The 21,371-nt window shown below is 40.0% G+C and overlaps 1 protein-coding gene across 1 annotated transcript in view; it reads right to left on the reverse strand.

The window, feature by feature from the left end:
• Positions 1-21,371, reverse strand: part of MAP4K5 (mitogen-activated protein kinase kinase kinase kinase 5) — a gene marked incomplete at both ends in the record, with an annotated part of 107,851 nt that overhangs the window by 85,980 nt on the left and 500 nt on the right. The window lies entirely within an intron of this gene.

Raw genomic sequence — 21,371 nt, forward strand, 5'->3', positions numbered from 1 at the left:
CAAGATGCTCGTTTTCATTGCATTCAGTGGCTTATCTATGTGAAAATGAAATTTAATAATTTACAACACTTTTTTTTTTATTGGTGGTACTGGGGGTGGAACCTAGAGGCTTTCTACTTCTGGGATATACTGCCAGACCTTTTTTATATTTTATTTGGAAACAGGGTCTCACTAAGTTGCTGAGAGCCTCACTAAGTAGCTGAGGCTGGTTTCGAACCCGTGCGATCCTCCTGTCTCAGCCTCCCAAGTACGGGGATTACAAGCATGTGCCACCACGCCCGGCTTTTACAACACTTTTTACTTACTGTATTAATGAATGTCAACTTTCATATATGGCATAAAAATAAGTGTACAACAAAATCCTCTGGATTAAATAAATCACATTATCAGAGGAAAGAAAAGAGAAAGAAATAAAATAACAAATAATACAGGGAAGAAAACATTAGAAGAAATACTTTCAGAATGATAAACAGAAGATGATAAAAAAGAAAAAAAGTTAGCAGTTCCTGTGATGATTTTCAATGTAATGAAATGTGAACTATTACACATTTAAAGTCTTAAAGAGCTGGGCATGGTGGCGCACGCTTGTAATCCCCGTGCTTGGGAGACGGAGCAGGAGGATCCCGCAGGTTCTAAGCCAGCCTCGCTGGCTTAAGAGACCCTGTTTCCAAATAAAAATATAAAATAGGTCTGGGAGTGTAGCCCGGAGGTAGAAGGGCTTCCAGGAACCCCAGTACCACCAAAAAATAAAAAATAAATAAGAAACAATACTAAGACTAGAAGATACTTGGTTTAAGCTAAAAATAAAAATGGAAAAATACAATAAAATAGAACCAAAGGGACTGAAAAAGTCCCTCACTGAAAATTTGTATTAAAAATAAAATTAAGGCCAGGCATTTTGGTGGCGCACGCTTGTAATCCCAGCACTTGGGAGGCTGAGACAGGAGGATCGCACGGGTTCGAAGCCAGCCTCAGCTACTTAGTGAGGCTCTCAGCAACTTAGAGAAACCCTGTTTCCAAATAAAAAATAACAAATAGGGCAGGGGTGTAGCTAGGAGGTCGAATGCCCCTGGGTTCCATCCCCAGACCTGCCAAAAAAAAAAAGGCAGGCAGGCAGGCAGTTGAAGCATTCAAGGATCTAAATTCCAAGTAAGGAATAGGATGCTCAAATCATGTGACAGTGATCTTCTACGCTAACACATTTCCAAAAATACCGTATCTTCGGGCTACTCATTATTTCAGTTTTCCAAGTAAAATGAGCACCAGGCATTCTGCCACTCACTGAAAACTAAAAGAAAATATAAGTGTATACTTCCCAATTACAGATTAGCAAACAAGTGCCAAAGACCTAATGTTTCTCTGGGAACTTGGGGCAACTATTTCTAGTTTAAAAAGACTTGGTGTCTGCCGGGTGTGGTGGCGCACGCTTGTAATCCCCGCGCTTGGGAGGCGGAGACAGGAGGATCGCGCAGGTTCGAAGCCAGCCGCGCGCGCTGGCTTAGGAGACCCTGTTTCTAAATAAAAATATAAAAATAGGTCTGGGAGTGTAGCCCAGAGGTAGAAGGGCTTCCGGGAACCCCAGTACCACCAAAAAAAAAAAAAAAAAGACTTGGTGTCTGGACCCTGTGGTCCGGGCCCCTGGCCCCGACCTTGGGCGGGCAGGCAGGCGCTGGAGGGGCACCCCTGGCAAACCCCTCTCCACCCGGAAGGACCCTAAGGTCCAGGCCCCTGGCCCCGACCCAGGGCGGGTGGGCAGGCGCTGGCGGGGATCCCCAAGGAAAATCCCTTTCCACCCGAAAGGACCCTGTAAAAAAGAAAAAGAAAAAAAGAAAATATCGGAGAGGGGCCAAGGAGGTCGCGGATGCCAGGATACGGGAGATACAGACAAAACTTATCCAAATGAACTGGAATTATTGGAAAAATTTCCCGCTAAGGAGGACTGCTTCTTCTCTACTTTGCTAAGAATCTTGGACATCACCTATAAGGAGAGAGACTTTAGCGGAGACCAAGGAGAAAGGTGCTGAAAGCGGTTTCTGTGTTGGCAATGGAGACTTGTATTCAGGAGAAGCAGAAATCGAAGCCTACCAACCTTATTTTTTTTTTTTTTTTTTTGGAGAAATTACACCAAAGGTTGAATGCTACTGTTGCACATGCTTAGGAAGACTGGACAACATTCAGAGTGGAAAAAGAGCTTGGGAAAGATTTGAAATGGTGCAGGCAGTGGCAATGGCAGTGGCCAGTACTCAGGGGAGGCAGAGACCTGATGCATTACACCTGGAACCTTTGAAGTAATGACCCCAGAGGCAGAATGCTACCACCACCATGCACCCTCGAGAACGTGGGACAAATAGTTGGGCGAAGAGGGTGCTCAGATTAGAACCTGCCGAGGGGTGAGGCCGGCGACGGACACAGCAAAGCTGTAATCGGAGCCTGCTGTGAGGCAAAGCCGGTGCTGGGGCCTCCGAGGCCGGGATGGGAGCCTGCCGAGGGGATAGGCCGGTGCCGGGGCCAACAGCCGGCATCGGAGCCTTCCGTGAGGCAAGGCCATTATTGAGGCCTCCAAGGCCGGGATCAGAGCCTGCCGAGGGGTTAGGCCGGTGCTGGGGCCAGCGAGGCCGGGATCGAAGTCTGCCGCGAGGCAAGGCCGGTGCTGGGGCCTCCGAGGTCGGGATCAGAGCCTGCTGAGGGATTAGGCCAGTGCTGAGGCCACTGGCCGGCATCAGAGCCTTCCGTGAGGCAAGGCCGCTATTGAGGCCTCTGAGGCCGGGATTGGAGCCTGCCGAGGGGTTAGGCCGGTGCTGGAGCCAGTGAGGCCGGCATCGAAGCCTTCTGTGAGGCAAGGCCACTATTGAGGCCTCCGAGGCCGGGATCGGAGCCTGCCGAGGGGTAGGCTGGTGCTGGGGCCAGCAAGGCTGGGATCAGAGCCTGTCGCGAGGCAAGGCTGGTGCCGGGGTCTCGGAGGCCGGGATCGGAGCCTGCTGAGGGGGTAGGCCAGTGCCGGGGCCAGCGTCCGGCATCGGAGCCTTCCATGAAGCAAGGCCGCTACTGAGGCCTCCGAGGCCTGGATCGGAGCCTGCCAAGGGGTTAGGCCCATGCCGGGGCCATCGGTTCACATCGGAGTCTGCCGTGAGGAAGGCCGGTGCTGGGGCCTCTGAGGCCAGGATCGGAGCCAGCTGACAGGTTAGGCCAGTGTCGGGGCCAGCGAGGCCAGAACCAGGGCCTCCCATGAGGCAAGGCCGCTGCTTGAGCCAAGGAGGTCTGGATCAGTCCACCGGGTAGCCAGGCCACAACTGGGGCCATCAAGAGTGGGATCGGTATTTGCAACGCAGCATGTACAGAGAAATATCGCAGAAAATTAAAACCAGATGCTTCCCCTAATCAGCAATAACTAGGAGGAAATGGGCAACAGGAAGTGGTCGAGCTATAGAAAGGGCCCTATAGTGAAGCAATTAAGGTGACCAATCAGAGGGTATGGAATAGGGGAGGATGGAGCCTCTTTAAAATGCAGGAGGTACACAAACAAATGTATCAAAGTTAATCACCAAAGAAGCATGGGATCTGAGGGAGGGAGAGGGAATGGGATGGGGACTAGATGAGGGCTAATTGGATGATGTATGCTTGTATATCCTCTCAAGTCTTATATTCCAATGTGATGTATGATTACAATGCACCAGTAAAAATAAATAAAAAAAAAAAGACTTGGTGTCTACTATGAAAATACTGCCCCCATTCTGGTGCACTCTCCGTCTCTCCCCATTTAAGCCTTACTCCTCCTCAGTCCTTCAGTATGAAGTTGAGTTAACACCTCCTCCAGAAAGCCTTGCCTAATATCTCAAGGTTGGATTAAGTATATTGTCTTCTTAGCTCTGATCATGATCCTTTGAGAGACTGCTACTTGGTAGATGTTCTACAAATTTATTGAATAGATAATTAGGACTGTAGGGATGCTATTATTCTCTTAAAAAATATTTTATTGGCCGGGCATGGTGGCACACACTTGTAATCCCAGTGCTTGGGAGACTGAGACAGGAGGATCACACACAGGTTCAAAGCCAGCTACTTAGTGAGGTTCTCAGCAACTTAGTGAGACCCTGTTTCCAAATAAAGTATTTTTTAAAAAATGGCCTGGGAGTGTAGCATGGAGGTAGAAAAGCCCCTGGGTTAGCCGGGCGTGGTGGCGCATGCTTGTAATCCCCGCGCTTGGGAGGCAGAGACAGGAGGATCGCGCAGGTTAGAAGCCAGCCTCTCGTGCTGGCTTAGGAGAAACTGTTTCCAAATTTTAAAAAATGTAAAAATAGGTCTGGGAGTGTAGCCCAGGGATAGAAGGGCTTCCAGGAACCCCAGTACCACCAAAAAAAAAAAAAAAAAAAAAAAAGCCCCTGGGTTTCACCCCCAGTACCACAAAAAAAAAAAAGATTTTGTTGTAGAAAATTAAAATAATGTAATATAAATCAGTGAATATGAGAGTCTTCCTATCTTACCACTTGAGGTAACTTCTGTTAACAGTTCAGAGTACCTCCTTTCAGACTTTTAATTAGATTGATTCTTAAGAGTGCATATGATCAGAACGCAGAATGCTGGCAGACTATCAGTTTACAAACACTGTCTTACCACGTGACCCAGCAATCCCCACTGCTAGGCATATACTCAATTCAGTTCAAAACTTATGTCTGCACAAAAGCCTGCACACAAATAAGTGTCTATAGAAGTCTTTATTCATGATTGTCCAAAACCAGAGCAGTCATGATGTCTTTTAACCGGTGAATGGATAAACACACTATGGCGCATCTGTACAGTGGAGTATTAGTGATCATAAGAAATGGGCCATCAAGCCACGAAAAGACATAAAGAAACTTTGATTACATATTGCAAAGTGAGAGAAGCTAGTCTCAAAAGGCTACACTTTATACGATTCCACCAATATGACCTCTGGAAAAGCAAAAAAATAGGGACAGTATAAAAAAAAAGCAGTGGTGGACAGAGGTTTGGAGAAGCTGGGGGAGGATGTAGGAGAGTCTTAGGGCAGTGACTATTCTGCATGGAACTGTAATGATGGATACATATCATTATGAATTTGTCAAAAGCCACAAAGAATGAACTATAATGTAGTCTATGAACTACAGCTAAAAGTATTAATACTGGTTCAATAATTGTAACAAAATGTACAACACTAATTTAAGATGTTAAAGAAAAGGGAAACTGTACAGGTGGGAGTGATAAATATAACTGTACTATCTACTTATTCTCTGAATCTAAAATTGCACTAAAAGATTTTAAAAAACCATACAAAGCTCAGAGGTACAATGCTTCTAGGTTTAATCCCCAGCATAAAAATAAAAGAATATATATATATATATATATATATATATATATATATATATATATATATATATATTACTGTGTGTGTGTGCGCGTGTGTGTGTGTGTGTAGCTGGAGATTAAACCAAGAGGCATTCTACCTCAAGCCATACTCTCAGCCCAATTTTATTTCTTATTTAAAAGCAGAGTTTCACTAGGTTGAGAGAGCCTCCCTACTTGCTGAGTCTGTCCTCAAACCTGCAATCCTCCTGTCTCAGCCTCCCAAGTACTGGCATTACAGGCATATACCACCACACCCAACACATATATTTCAATTTTAAGGATTAGAATCAACACAAATACATTGTATTAATAAGACCAAAATGAAGATGCAAAGATGCCTTGATTTTTTTCAGAGGGGCTCAGACAAGAATATCATTTGAAGCTGGGTATGGTGGCACACATTTATAATCCCAGTACTTGGGAAGCTGAGACAGGAGGATCTGAGTTGTGGCCATCCTCAGCTACTTAGTGAGGTCCTCCGCAACTTAGTGAGACCTTGTTTCAAAATAAAAAATAAAAAAATCGGGCTAGGGGTGTAGCTCGGAGGTAGAATGCCCCTGGGTTCAATCCCCAGCATCACACACACACACACACACACACACACACACACACACACACACTCAATAGAGAATTTGAAACAATCACAGAACAATATAAAATAAATATGGTATTTAAAAATACAGCTGTACTATGTAGACGCCCAAAATATGTAGTTACAGAAGAGTAAAGAATATAAACATAACTCCACTGATAGAAATAAATATTTAAATGTCAGTCTCCATTTTGAAGACATTTCTGTTCTCCCCAAATGAAGAACCGATGGGCAAATGTTTGCACTCTGTAATTTTCCAGCTGGGTTTTTAAAACAGAAAGCAGTACCAGGCTCTTTTATAGTGAACAGCAAAGAGGCTTTCAGGGAGGAAAAAAAAATCTTCTAAACAGAGACTTTACAGATTCAAGTCAAGAGATCTTTCAGAAATTCAACTATACAACTTCACAGTATAATCCAAACAAGTTTTGGACTTTGGAATACCAATATTTGAAATCTAACAAGTTAAATATTGTATTCACAAGTCTTTTTTAATTTTAACATACAAGAATTTGAAGATCTTGCATTATTATTAAAAAAGGAAAAATGAAGTTTAGAGAAATACAAATAAGCTGGTACACCCACCAAAAACATCTATAAATTATTATTTCTTATTCCTACTAATTTTAGTAGGTTATTGACATACATCATTAGTCAAGACTTAAAAGCACACTACCAGAAATCCCCCAAAATATTATTAGGGCAGCTACATATCTTTGTCAACTATTATTAATCAGGAACTAAAGTTATTAGGTGGAAAAATAAAAATTCATAGTAAATGAAATCAATTTCTCTATAAGATCAATAAAAGAACCTTTTCAGTTAAATTTCTCTACCAATGTATTTCTCTCTTAATTTATATTTCCAAGTCAGTTTGTACCACAAATATTTTAACTCAAACTCTCTTATCTTTAATATTTAATGATGAAGTTACCCATAGATTTCTACTTGTACCAAGAAAAAAAAATGCAAAGATATTGATCTTCTGAAGACATTTTCATCTCAACATTATACAGTTGACAATTTTATAAACTGTGACGTTTTCGACTTGTCATGGAATTTTTAATGAATCTAAAAAATAATTTATTAAAGGAAAAGTCTAAATATATTAGCTACAAGTTTCAACACAGAATTGAAAGATATGACTCAATGAATAAGGTATAAAGTAGCAATGAAGTTGGAAGTTTTTTTTTGTTTTTTTTTTTTTTTTTGGTACTGGGGATTGAACACCAGGGGCATTCTACCTCTGAGCTACACCCATAACCCTATTTTTTGTTCTTTATTTTGAAACAGGGTCTCACTAAATTGCAGGGTAGCTGAGGCTGGCCACGAGCTGAGGCTGGCCACGAGCCTGCAATCCTCCTATCTCAGCCTCCCAAATGCTGGGATTACAAGTGTGCACCACCACGCCAGGCTCAATGGAAGAGAATATTTTTAAACTGGGACAAGAAAATCAAACTGGCAAATAAGGACAGCCACCTAAAATCTGTGGCCACCAAAATGGTCACCACAAAGATTAACAAAAAAGCTTTGAATCATCACCCTTATTGCTGTTCACATAAGGCCGTTGCCCCCACACACACACATAACTTTGTTCCTGCATATTTTTAGGATTACAAAACTTTTCACTAAGTTGCCCAAGCTGGCATCAAACTTGAGATCCTCCTGCCTCAGCCTCCAGAATAGGTAGGATCACACAGGTAAGTACTCAGGCTGTCCTCGAATTTGTGATTCTCCTGATTCAGCCTCTGCGTAGCTGGGATTACAGGTGTGTACCACCACACCTGGCTGTATCTGATTCTTTATGGAACATTATCTTTAACTGTCTCATTTACAAATAAATATTACTGAATACTATGTGCCAGCCACTGTTGTTGATACTGGGGTTGTAATCAAATAACCTAGTTCCTGTCTTCAGGGAGCTTTTATCAGTTGGAGAGACAGAGAAGTGAACAGTAAATAGAGTACAGTGTGAGAAATGTTCTCAGAGGTGACACAGGGGTGTTCAGAAACCAGTCAAAGTAGACTGAAGAAAAGGTTTCCTGGAAAAAGTAAACCTAAAATGATACCCAATAAAGGACTTTCTTGGGAGGAGTAGGGGGCGGGGTAAAGGATTATGAACTGAATTCCAGACAAACATGTAAAGACAGGATAAAACATGGGCAACTCACAAGAGTAAAATTATCTTGCATTAAAAGAATATAAGACTGAGGCTGGCCTAGTAAGAGGTAAGATTCCTCTGAGGCTCAGGAGAGACTATATTACCCACTATCACCATGTAGGTATAATACACTAACCTCTTGGACACCCCTCCTTGTCTTTTTAAGACTTTAGGTCACCCGGCTCAAAACTTCCTTTCTGCCCCTTCTTGGGGACTTCAACATTCAGATCCACTTTCTGACTTCTTATTCCTTGGCATATCAGAATCTTGATTTCAAACACGGCACGTGCTGACTATTTCCTCCTATCCTTTCAACTCACTTACTCTAGTCTTCACATTCCAGTGGTTCTTCCACCTCATCAACCAAGTTCCTTAATTTTTGTAAGTTATTTCCAAGCTAATTTCCATACAGCTACACAAGTCTGGACATGTACTCCCTTTCCAGTGGAAGCAGGCTGTACTACAGGGCTTATCCTACTACCAGGATGACTGAGCCTAAACGGCAAAATCAAATTTCAGAGCCTGATTTCAAAATCTGTCAATGCGATTTATAGCTCAGGTCACACTAAAGCCTTCAGACCAGTCCATTAGGATATTCCTTTGTCTCTGCAAAGACTTTTCCCACCCTCTCCTAATACAGGGTGATTGTATTAAAATAATTACTTCCAGAAGATATCTTGAGTTAATTATCTAGAGGTTTTAAAGGCAAAGGAAAGGAAGGTTAGGGTCAACAATAGAGAAGATGTGAAATTTCAATCACTTCTGATGATTGCAACTTTATTGGAGAGTCATCAAGATTCGCTGAAACCAGCCATGTAAGATGGCATACATTGTAATCCCAGTACTTGGGAGGTTGAGACAGGACAATCACAGGTTCAAGGCCAGCCTCAACAACTTAGTGGGATCCTGAGCAACTTAGTGAGACCTTATTTCAAATTAAAAAATAAAATAGGGCAAGAGGTATAGCTCAGAGGTAGAATGCCCCTGGGTTCAATCTCCAGTACCAAAAAAAAAAAAAACTATAGAAAATTCACCTCTAGAAACTTATTTAAACAAAAAGTTAAGGAAGCATGAAAAATATGTTCAAGGATACTAATCACAGCTTTGTTTATAAAAGGGAAATATATAACAGATTTAAAACTGTACAACTATATACTCAAGTAATACACAAATATCATATACTTGCTGACATGAAAAGTTGTGTGTACTGTTTAAAAAGCACACTATCAAATATATTCCTGTATAATTTATATGTTACATATAATTTTACATAATATCTATACTATGACTTATGTTTGTGTCCCTAATATGAAATTTTTAAGTCTAAAAAGATAAATATATACATGTTACCTTTTAATAAAAGGACACAAATAATTTTTTTTTATTCCTATAGTATAGTTTTTGTGAGCAGATATTACTTTAAATGTATTTTAAAAATAAAAGGTAGGCCGGGTGTGGTAGTGCATGCTTGTAATCCCTGCACTTGAGAGGCGGAGACAGGAGGATCATGGTGGTTCTAAACCATCAACTTAGTGAAACTGTTTCAAAATAAAAGATAAAATAGGGCTGGGGGTGTAGCTCAGAGGTAGAATGCCTCTGGGTCCAATCCCCAGTACCTAAATAAATAAAAATTATAGATATGCCATATTATACATATGTGTATATATCCCCCACATATGTGTACATATCCCCATGATATGTGTATATCATGTCCCCACTGAATTTTTATTTTAATGCAAAAAAGGACTGAAGGAGGGGAGAAGATGGCATAGGGCATCTAAAAATAAGGATGCGTATGTGTGAGAAGTAACACATTGGTTAACACGGTAAATCCTGCTCAGACAGTACTGTTTTCCTTAGAGGCAAAAAGAAGTAACACACTTAGGCTACAATAGGCAGGTTATTCTGTTTGTCTGAAACAATTAGCATTTAAAAATTTTTAATTATAGTAGCATTACAGAACTTAAGTCTATAGGATTCAGTTAATTCTAAATAATGATAACCATAAATCCAAAGGTCCATGAGGGCAAGAGAAGGCAAAGTAGAAAGGGTGTCCAACAACCAAGAAAAGGGACAGTTTCTGCTTTTAGTTATTTGCATGGTAGAATGGCTATCAAGGAAAGTCATCACTATAGTCAAACAAATCAAAATCAAGCCTGGACTTGGATTCGAAAACATGAATGTAAAAGAAATGATCAAGGAATAACCAGGAAGACCTGCCTCTGACACTTGGTGCTGAGACCTGAAGTTTCTACACATGTTCACATCAGTTCATAGTCCCTCAACTCTTGGCTGAGAGGTGGGGATACCAAGCCTTATCGATCACAATTTGTTTAGAGCTTTTACAGTATTAAGTATTTGTTAAGGGCTGTGTATTCGAGTTAAGTAGTGAATTTAAAGATACAGCACCAAGGCAGTTTGGGATAATGGGAAAAGCAGAAACTTACATGAGAAGATCTGGATTCAAGTCCTCATAGTGTCACCTACTAACACTAAGAACAAGGGCAATAGTAAATTTCTCCTTTTGTCGATCAGAAATGATACTTCTGTTGCACCTACTCCATAGGATTATTGTAAGAAACAAATAATAAACTGATTAAGAGAGGGTTATGCAAACATTAGTCACTCTTAGTCATTTTAATCTGATTTTATTTTTGCAAAAATGTTGGAAGATGGAGGCCAATATGACTCATAGGCCCAACACCTACGAGGATAAACCTGGCTATCAGCCGGGCTTCCCACATCATCTCCTCAAAACCTCAGTGGGAGAGTGTGACATTTAACAGAAACAGAGGCAGATCAGGCCTACATTCATCTCACCCTTTACAGACTCATCTACTCTCTCTAACCTAACTAGTACTTCACATAACTGGAGAGCAATAGCCTTCTAATAATACTCTAACATGCACAAACACTCAAAAAGTCCAGTACTGCCAAATGTTAAGTGCCTACTCCAATTTATCCAATCTTGGACTAAGCTCTCAAGTTGACAACAAAGTCCTAAAAGCACAAGTATCACTTGTTAACAGGCTTCATGTTTTTTTTTCCGATGTTCTTGGTCTAAAACCACAATTTCAAGTTTAGAAGTGAAATTTTAAAATTTTAAAAGCAAAACTGAAATGAAAAAGAAAGTCAAACTGCATTCTATCTTTATGAAAAATGCTGGAAATGATGAGAGTGAAAATGCTGAATCTATGTAACAAAAGAAATAGAATACTATCTGGGCATGGTGGCACATGCCTAGAATCCTAGTACTTCAGAGGCAAAGACAGGAGAATCATAGGTTCAAAGACAGCCTCAGCAAGTAGCATGACCCTGTTTTAAAATAAAAAATAGAAAGGGGTGGGGATGTAGCTCAGAGGTAGAACGCCCCAGGTTCAATCTCTAGTGTAACACATACACACACACACACACACACGAAAGAAAAAGAAAAGAAAAGAAAAAAAAGGAAGAAGGAAGGAAATAGAATACCACTCTGCATGTTCTAGGCCCAAAGTTGAAGTCATATCCACAAGTCAATTCTGTAACTAGATTCTATATACCTATAGTAGTGAAGGCAGTATTTTATGTCTCGTTACCAAGCTGAAATTACTTTAAAAACTTTTTTCTTAATTTTCACAGTATTTTTAAGAAAGTAGAAAGGAGTTGTAAAATAATTTGCTACCAGTTATGGTCCAGAGCTTCACATTTATCATCTCTCTTCTTTTTTGGTTTTGTTGTTGCTGCTATTGTTTGAGACGGGGTCTGGGATGGAACCCAGGGGCATTTGACCTCTGAGCTACACCCCCTGCCCAATTTTTTATTCTTTATTTTGAAACCGGGTTTCACTGAGTTACAGAGGGCCTCACTAAGTAGCTGAGGCTGTCCGCAAACCATGATCCTCCAGGTCTCAGCTTCCCAAATGCTGGGATTACAAGCGTGCGCCACCACACCCGGCTCTAAACCAGATTTTGAGCTCTTGGGCTGAAGGGATCCTCCTGCCTCAGCCACCCAAGTAGCTGGTTCTGCATGCCCGCCCAACTACCCCTGGAATTTTCTCTCTTTAGATGGTTACCATAAGAAAAAGATACAAAGTAAATTAAACCAGATGACTTGTAAGATAGTAGAAACAAACAAACAACAATAACACTGCAGCCTAACAAAACATGCTTTATTTTCATAATAACCTTATACAGTCTTTAACATTGCCTATTTATTTATTTATTTATTTATTTATTTATTTATTTATTTTGCAGTACTGGGGATGGAACCCAGGGACAGTCTACTTTTGAGAGACACCCCCAGCCCTAATTTTTATTCTTTATTTTTGAAACAGGGTCTCACTGAGTTGTGAAGGGCCTCGCTAAGTAGCTCAGGCTGTTTGCGATCTGTGATCCTTAACACTGCCTCTATTTAAATACCCTTTAACAATATATCAACCTAATAAACTTAATAAAAATGTAATTTATTTATTGGCACTGGGGACTAAGCCCAAGGGGCATTCTACTTCTGAGCTACACCCAACCCTATTTCATTCTTTATTTTAAAACAACGTCCGCTGGGCGAGGTGGTGCACGCTTGTACTTCCCGTGCTTGGGAGGCAGAGACAGGAGGATCGCACAGGTTCAAAGCCAGCCGTGCTGGCTTAAGAGACCCTGTTTCCAAAAATAAAAAAGTATAAAACAGGTCTGGGAGTGTAGCCTGGAGGGGCGGGGGGGGGGGGATGTCTCACTAAGTATCTGAGGCTGGCCACAAACCTGTGATCCTCCTGCCTCAGCTTTCCAAGTACCAGGATTACAAGCATGCACCACCATGCCTGGCTACAAAATGTAATTTAAAATAAGATTTTTAGTAGCACAAGCCTGTAATTCCAGTACTTAGGAGGCTAAGATGAGGATCAGCATGCAGTAACTAACCAAGACCTTGTTTCAAAATGAAAAAGACTGCTGGTATGATAGTAGTAAAATGCCCCTGAGTTTGATCCCAGTACTACACAAAAATAAATAAACAAACAAACAAACAAATAAAATTTTGAAGCATTATCCTTCATTTCTTAGTTTCTACTATTAATCTATTTTTCCAAGTTATCACCAACATGTCTCTCATAATATCACACTACCAGGGCATAGAAAGGACACACAGTTTGACTATGTTACTATCAAAAACCAAGAATATGCCATGCATGGTGGTGCACACTATTAATTCTAGTACTTGGGAGGCTAAGACTGGAGGATTGCAAGTTCAAGGACAGCATCGGTAATTTAGTGAGGCTCTCAGCAACCTAGTAAGGCCCTGTTTCCAAATAAGAAATAAAATCGGTCTGGGTATTGTAGCTCAGAGGTAGAATGCCTCTGAGTTCAATTCCCTGTACCACAAAAAAAATAAAAATAAAAATAAAAAACAAGAATATAGATAATGTTTTGATATCAAATATCAGAGAAATAAGTACTTTATCACTCATTTTCTATCAACTTCTGACTTAGGCCCATTAGGCATCGATACAGACCTTATTAGGATTTAAAGGTTAACGAACACTGGTGGAAAGACAGTATAAACAGCTATAAATCCTTTGCTTACAAAATCATACTTTAAAAAATAACATAGGACTTGGTAAATTGCATTCAACTGCTGAACTTAGTTTAAAACTACAATGAAGTAGGACATGGTGGTGCACTCAATCCCATTACTTGGGAGGCTCAGACAGGAGGATCACAGGTTTGTGGCCAGCAGCATGGGAATCTTATCAAGACCCTGTTTCAAAATAAAAAATAATAAGGGCTGGAGGTATAGCTCAGAGGTAGAACATCCCATCCCCAGTAAAAGAAAGAGAGAGAGAGAAAGAGAGAGAGAAAGAGGACACATAGTTCTATGGTCCTGCACCAAAGAGATATAATGACAGCAATGTTTGGGTCTCAGTTCTAATGCCTGCCCCTAAGCTTACAATTTAGCTGTAGACACAAGTTTAGGCAACTCAGTAAGATAGAGAGAAAATTAAGACTTCCTCTGACTATACCGCTATCCATCTAACTCCTTTACCTCCTTCAACTCTTTGCTCAGCTTTAATGTTCTCAATGTGGCCTAAGCTACCTATTCTCATTAATTTCCCAATCTGCCTCTCCTATTCCACCCAGGCATTCCTCGTCTCCCTTAACCTGTTCATCCTTTTCTTTCTTTCTATTTAATCTCTAACACATTACACAATTTATCTACTATGTTTCTCTCCCCCAACTAGAATGTTAATTCCATGATGGCAAGAACCTTTGTCCAAGCCGGGTGTGGTGGCGCACGCTTGTAATCCCAGAATTCAGGGGGCTGAGACTGGAGGATCATGGTTCGCTAACAGCCTTAGCTACTTAGCCAGGCCCTCTGCAACTCAGTGAGACCCTGTTTCAAAAATAAAAAGACTAAAAAATAGGGCTGAGGGTGTGGCTTGGAGGTACAATGCCTCTGGGTTCCATCCCCAGTACTGAAAGAAAAAAAAAAAAAAGAAAAAAAAAAAAGAACCTTTGTCCGCTTGATTCACTTGATGTAAGCATGCCCTGGAATAGTGTCTGTCACATAAGAGGTCTTCTATAAATATTCTCTGGGTGTTAAATACTCGTTGGCACCCTGTCATCCCAGTTCTCCATCACTGCTCCTCACTCATCCCTGTGTCTCCCACCTAACTGGCCTCACAGGGGAATAACTGGGGCTGGGAATCAATAAACAAAGCTCTACTTCAGAGAGTAAAGGAGATTTTACATTTATCCTCTACCGTACTCCCTAACAACATCACCCTAAATTTTTGCCTTTTATCTCCTTTTTAAATTTTTAATTAAATTTTTAATTTCTTCCAAATTCTTTTTCAAAATTTCTTTCTTTGTAGAATTATTTCTCTAAACTCAGCATATCTCTTGGTCATTCTGAATGAGAACTGAAAACTGTAATCACTCAGGGTCAATGAAATAAAACAAATGAGAAGAAACGTCTGCACACCTCAATTCTTTTTCCTGGCATAGTTAGCTACAAGAAGCAGACTACATTCCCTCACCTCCTAGCTTACCATTCACACCTCAATTGTTTTCCTTTTCTTTTCTTTTCTTTCTTTTTTTTTTCTTTTTGTAGTTCTGTGGATTGAACTCAGGGGCATTCTACCTCCAAACTATACTCTCAGCCCTATTTTATTTTTTAGTTTGAAGCACAGCCTCTCTAAGTAGCTGAGGACCTCACTAAGCAGCTAAGGGCCTCACTAAATAGCTGAGGCTGGCTGCAAATCTGTGATCCTCCTGTATCAGCCTCCCAAGTACTGGGATTACAAGTGTGCGCCACTACAACCAGCTATACCTCAACTTTTTTTTTTTTTTTTTTTTTTTTTTGGTGGTACTGAGGTTCCTGGAAACCCTCCTACCTCTGGGCTACACTCCCAGACCTATTTTATATTTTTATTTGGAAATAGGGTCTCTTAAGCCAGCGAGGCTGGCTTCGAACCAGCACGATCCTCCTTTCTCCGCCTCCCAAGAGCAGGGATTACAAGCGTGCGCCACCACGCCTGGCCTATACCTCAACTTTTAATGAACTCTTCTGACTTCTTACATGACCACTATGTTGTTCATGTCTTCAAGACATATTTATAGAGCACATGCTATGTGCCAGGCGCTATGCTGGTAAATTAAGTTTCCTGTTCCCCTGCAGTTTGAATCTATCAGGAAGACTAACAAGAAAAAAACAATGAGTGATAAATGATGAATATGATGATAATAAATGCACAAAGAACTTTGAAAACATTCAGCAGATAGATGTGATCTTCTCCAGGGGGTAGAAAAGGCCTCCCTGGAAATGCAATGTTTAAACAGAAATATGAAGATAGAAGAAGAGGAAGACTGTCTGGGAAAAGGAAATAATATCAGCAATAACCTTAAGGACAGAGAGTAGAAAAGAACTGGAAGTGCCATAGTGTTGGGATCTGCAGGGGCTTAAAAGGCATGCTATTCTAAAACTATTTTATAAAAATAAAAGGGAGAGAGTGCCACAAGCCTCAGATTTATGTTTTGTGGAAGACCAATCCATGTTCCTCATTACAGTCGAACTCATAAAACTCTTCGTTCCTAAGAACTTCCTCATACCTGTCTGTTTCTTCCCAGACACCTTAAATGTATCATTTTCTTCTGCCACCCTGCTAAGATTAGAAGCCTTTCCTTAGCTCTAACTCTCCTGGGTGACCTCACCTATATGTCACAGGTACCACCCATAAAATGATGATGACTCCTAAGCATGTATACCCAGTCCAGAACTCTCAGATCAGAGCTACATTTTCTATTGCCCCACAGATATATTCACTTATGCAATGCCTTATGTCCAAAACCAAACACAAAATCCCAAACCCACAAATTTGGTATTTTCTAACTCTACTGGTGGCACAAACGTCACCCAAGCCAGAAATTCTGTATTAATTACAGACTTTCCCTCATTGATCACTGATGTTTTGATCATCTTTTAAGTGTAAATCAAATCAAATCAGTTCCTATACCATTCATCTCCTATATCAGTGCCTAAATTTAGATTTACATAAGCTTTTGTCTGGATGATTCAGAAACTGATTTCTACACTTCTAGCCATTTTGTATAATCCATTCTCAGGTCCAAGACAAATTTCCATCTGAATGTTTCTCCAATCATAGGAAAAAGTCCAGATTCTTTGACATGACATACAAGGTCCACTATCTGATCTTTTCCTGCCAGAAAATAACCTGTCTCCATTTATAACATCTGCCAGGCTTGATCATATGGAACCTAAAATGAAGATGCATAATGCTCAAAACTCATCAGGATTTCTCAAGCTTCCAAGCCGCTCTTCCCACCTTGTCCAACTAGAAATGACCCTGCATTTCTTTCTCTGTCTCTTTTAGGAAGGGGTACTGGGGAACCCAGGGTCCTTCTACCTCCCGGCTACATCCTCAGACCTATTTTATATTTTATTTGGAAACAGGATCTCACTAAGTTGCTGAGAGCCTCCCTAAGCTGCTGAGGCTGGCTTTGAACCTGGGATCCTCCAGTCTCTGCCTCCCAAGTACTGGGATTACAAACCTGTGTCACTACACCTGGCTATGACCCTGCATTTCAAAAACTCCAGCTAATGCCCCTTCCTCTTTCAATATTCCCTGATTCACTTACTTTTGCTCCCTTTCCTTATCCCTAATAAACACAAAGTTAAACATTTCTTCTATTTCTGCTATGGCACTTACCAAATTATAACTGTTTACATGTCGATCTTCCTGACTAAATTATATATTTCTTGCTGATAGTGTAAGGGATTGAACCCAGGGGCATTCTACCTCTGGGCTACACCTCCAGTCCTATTTTTTATTCTTTATTTTGAAACATAGTCTCACTAAGTTGCAGAGGGCAACTCACTTAGCAGTAGCTTAGGCTGGCCATGAACCTGCGATTCTCCTGTCTCAGTTCTCAGCCTTCCAAGTACTGGGATTACAAGTGTGTGACACCATGCCCAGCCTCAATAAACATTTCTAAAATGAATGGATGTTTCCAGAAGTATTGTGATGTATCAAGCTTTGTTTCTTAAAAAGGGGATCCTGGGATATGTTTCAAAGTGCCTAAAGCCACTCCAGAATTGTGACTGTTGGTTTGAGAGAGATATATAAAGGAGGGATTCATTACAGCAGACTTAGCTCATCTAGCATCCAGAACAACCCATGGAAATGATGTCTATAAGAAAAAGATTTCTACACAAATTGGATCTTAAAAACTAGAAATAACACATATGAAGCCTATAATGATTAAATAAAGGTTCTTTCAATGGGTCCTTTAAAAATAGTATTTTGGAGAACATTTAATGACTAGGAAATATGTTGCTCATTTCAATCAAATAAAAAATGGTGGTGCATCCTGATTCCAATAATAAACATAAAAAGCCATTTTGAAAACATATTGATTTAAGAACATTTAGGAAAAAGCCTAAAAAAATTACTAAATTTACTAACAGTATTTACTCTTGGTAATTTTTTTTTTAACCACTAATGTCATTTAACAAATATTTATTAAGAATCTATCTGGCTAGGCATAGTGGCGCACACTTGTAATCCCCGCGCTTAGGAGGCGGAGACAGGAAGATTGTGTGCAGGTTCGAAGCCAGCTGCGCTGGCTTAAAAGACTCTGTTTCCAAAAATAAAAAAGTATAAAATAGGTCTGGGAGTGTAGCCCAGAGGTAGAAGGGCTTCCAGGAACCCCAGTACCATAAAAAAAAAATCTGTTTGCCATAGTGCAGAGAGGTAGAAGAGACATCCCAGTCCTCGTGAAAGTAAACATGTCATGCTTTCATAATTAATCAGAAAAAGCAATGAAAGTCTAAACCATTTTAAACAGCACATGGGATTGCCCAGTCTAAATTTATAAAATTTGTATCCCATAAGAGTAAAAAGAGAAAGAGAAAGAGAGAGAATGAGAGCGAGAGTGAGAGCGAGCGAGAGAGAGATTCCTAGAATTTCTCTGCAGTCTAGGCTGGAAACTATATTGGTAAGACTGCCCAAATAGCCTGTACTATTGATTGTAAACTATTAATATGATTCTACAATTGTTCTAGATCCTGTGTACAGAATATAGTAGAGACACTAAATCTCCAGTTTTCCTTTCCTGTAAGAATTAAAATTTATAGGAATTAAAAATAAAATTTCCTCAGTTGAAATTTAATCCTTCACTGTCACCTACCACTTCCTTTTCTGTTTCTTTCCCCTCCACCATTTCCTGCTGTTGCCCTCAGTGACTTAGTCCACTTATCTAAAAGAATCTTTACATTCTTCTTCTTTCATTGCGGGAACAGGCAGTTTAAAACTGAGCTTTCCCCTCCTGGGGATCTCAGAAAAGACAGGAGCTTCTGAGAGGATCTGTGGCCTTGAAGAATGTAAAAATAATTCAAAGAATCTCAAAGCTATAATCCTTTGAAAATTCCTGCTTCATAATATTTCTCTGACATAAAAAGTGAAGATAATATTGACTAGAACAGTGACTAATCAGCTTCATTATTCCTCCCTACAATTATTGTACTAGTGGGTTGAAAATAATTTTAAAACTTCCTAGGATTTTCAGCTTACCACAAACTCAATAAATAGTAAAATCATTCTAATTGCCTAGAGCTTAAAAATTCAGCACTACAGTCTAAATGTTACTTGTCTTTATGCATACTAAGGAGCAAATATAAATTGGCAAAATTTTACAGGACTTAGCTCACTGATAATGGGCATGTTATGAAACAGGTTTTAGAACTATTTTCTCAGAGAACTAAAATTATTGAAATCTGTAATAAAATATACATGCACAATATCATAAAAGGCATTAAAGAAATACAGAGACTATTAAATGCTAACTTAACTGTTGTGATGTCAAAAGTAGATGCTCAGAAGACTAGGTGACAGAATTACTAATATTCACTTATTTGTTTGCCAGTGTTTTAGAAAGCACTTACTTTGTGCCAGTAGAATTAGAGATACCAGTAGAGACAATGCAATGAACAAAACAAATAAAAATCCCTACCCTCATGGAGTATTTAGTGGACCAAGACAGATAATGTAAGATGATGGTAAGTACAAGGAAAGAATAAAGTTGGAAAAAAAGATGGAAAGGGCATAAAAGGAAGGAGGAAGCAAGCCAAGTAGCTCTCTGGGAAGAGAGATTCTATACAGAGGAAACAGCAAGAACAAAGGCCCCAAAGTGTGAAGATATTATTATAGTTAAGAAACAGGCGGTGTGGAGCAGAATGAGGGAGAGAAGAGTGCTAGATGAAGTTAGATGCTGGGGGCTTGCTGCAGGAGAATCTGAGTAAGACTGCCATGTACAGGAATAACAGCACAGGTAGAAATGGAGGCTGAAAGGTGATTCCGGGTAATTAGTACAGAAGAAAACAAAAGACAAGGAGATGTGGATGTCTTAAGAATGTTTAGGAATCAGAGGTTGGCCCGTGTGTAATGAGCGTACATGTCAAGGTGGTGGTGTTGTGAAGGCAGGGGACTTGTGGAGGGTAAAGGTGGTATGTGACAAATATTTCCTCTCTGATCTTTTGATTGGGCGTTGTGGAAGAGAGACACAGGGCAGGGAGGCGCCAGGGTAAACAGTGAACATTAGCTGCCCCTTTAACATAGTCTTTGCTTTCCCTGGCAAGAACACAAAATCCTACACCAGATGGTTGCTTTAATTAATGTATTTATGGGGAGAAGAAAAGGTAGGGGTCTTGGAATTATTGTAAGGAAAATCATTTTTTGTAGTGAAAAAAATAAGCAAGAACTGGAGTTTAGACTACTGTATAATTAAGATGAACTGTTCTAATACATAGTGAATCATAAGACAAAGATGACTAAATAATGGGACTGAGAAGGCAAACAGGAATTTCAAAATTTTAAGAGGCATCCCACAAAATGGCTAATCCATGGATAAACAATTAAGACTTAACTACCCCTAATTTTAAATAAAGAGGAGGATTCTGTTATAATTACATATTTTGAAATCAAATATATTCACAAAGTAAGAACTAGGAACTTGCTGGCAATTCAAAAACCCAGTACCTAGAACAGGATCTAGTTTAAAGACTCAAATGTCTATTTAAGTAATAAAACGCCTATCTTTTAAGGCTCATCTCAGTAGAAGGAAACAGTGTTGGAGCTACCATCACCTTGAATTGTTACTATTAATAGAGAGGAATGAAACAATGGCAAATAAGTCGAAAGAAGGGATGTTTTCCATACCTGTTGCCACCTGTGTAAAACGACATAACCTGGAGTAATTTACTGGTTAATTGCCCATATGACCATATAACCCAAGGTCAATTCAGTTATTTGCAGGATTGCTGTGTGGAATAATGACATACATACTTCAAACAATCAAAATCTAACATACAAACCTGTTGCAAAAAAACAAGAACACTTTCTTTTAATCCCTTTAGGGGGTGCATTAATGTTCCCTTTTTGTTACAAAGGACAAAAAGCAATAGGTAATATCAATCTCTTTCCCTTTGACTTTTCAAGCTGACTTAGGAAAATGAGTAGCTTCTCTACAATGTTTTTTTTTTTTAATCCTACTTTAAGAATAACTCACCCTCAGCATTTCTTAAGAAATACAACAGTCCGATAAAAAAAAGTCGGCAGTTCATATCCATTGTGGTTAAAGCTGTAAATTCCAAAGAGGGAAACACTAAAGTAGGAAAAAGCCCAACAAGTTACTATCCTAATTCTGATCATCAATCGCAAACAACCATCCCACTTCTGCCAGGGAAAGCATCTTTCTACCCGGCATGTTTGTA

Source organism: Muscardinus avellanarius (assembly GCF_963383645.1).
Source record: "Muscardinus avellanarius genome assembly, chromosome: 12".
NCBI lineage: Eukaryota > Metazoa > Chordata > Mammalia > Rodentia > Gliridae > Muscardinus > Muscardinus avellanarius.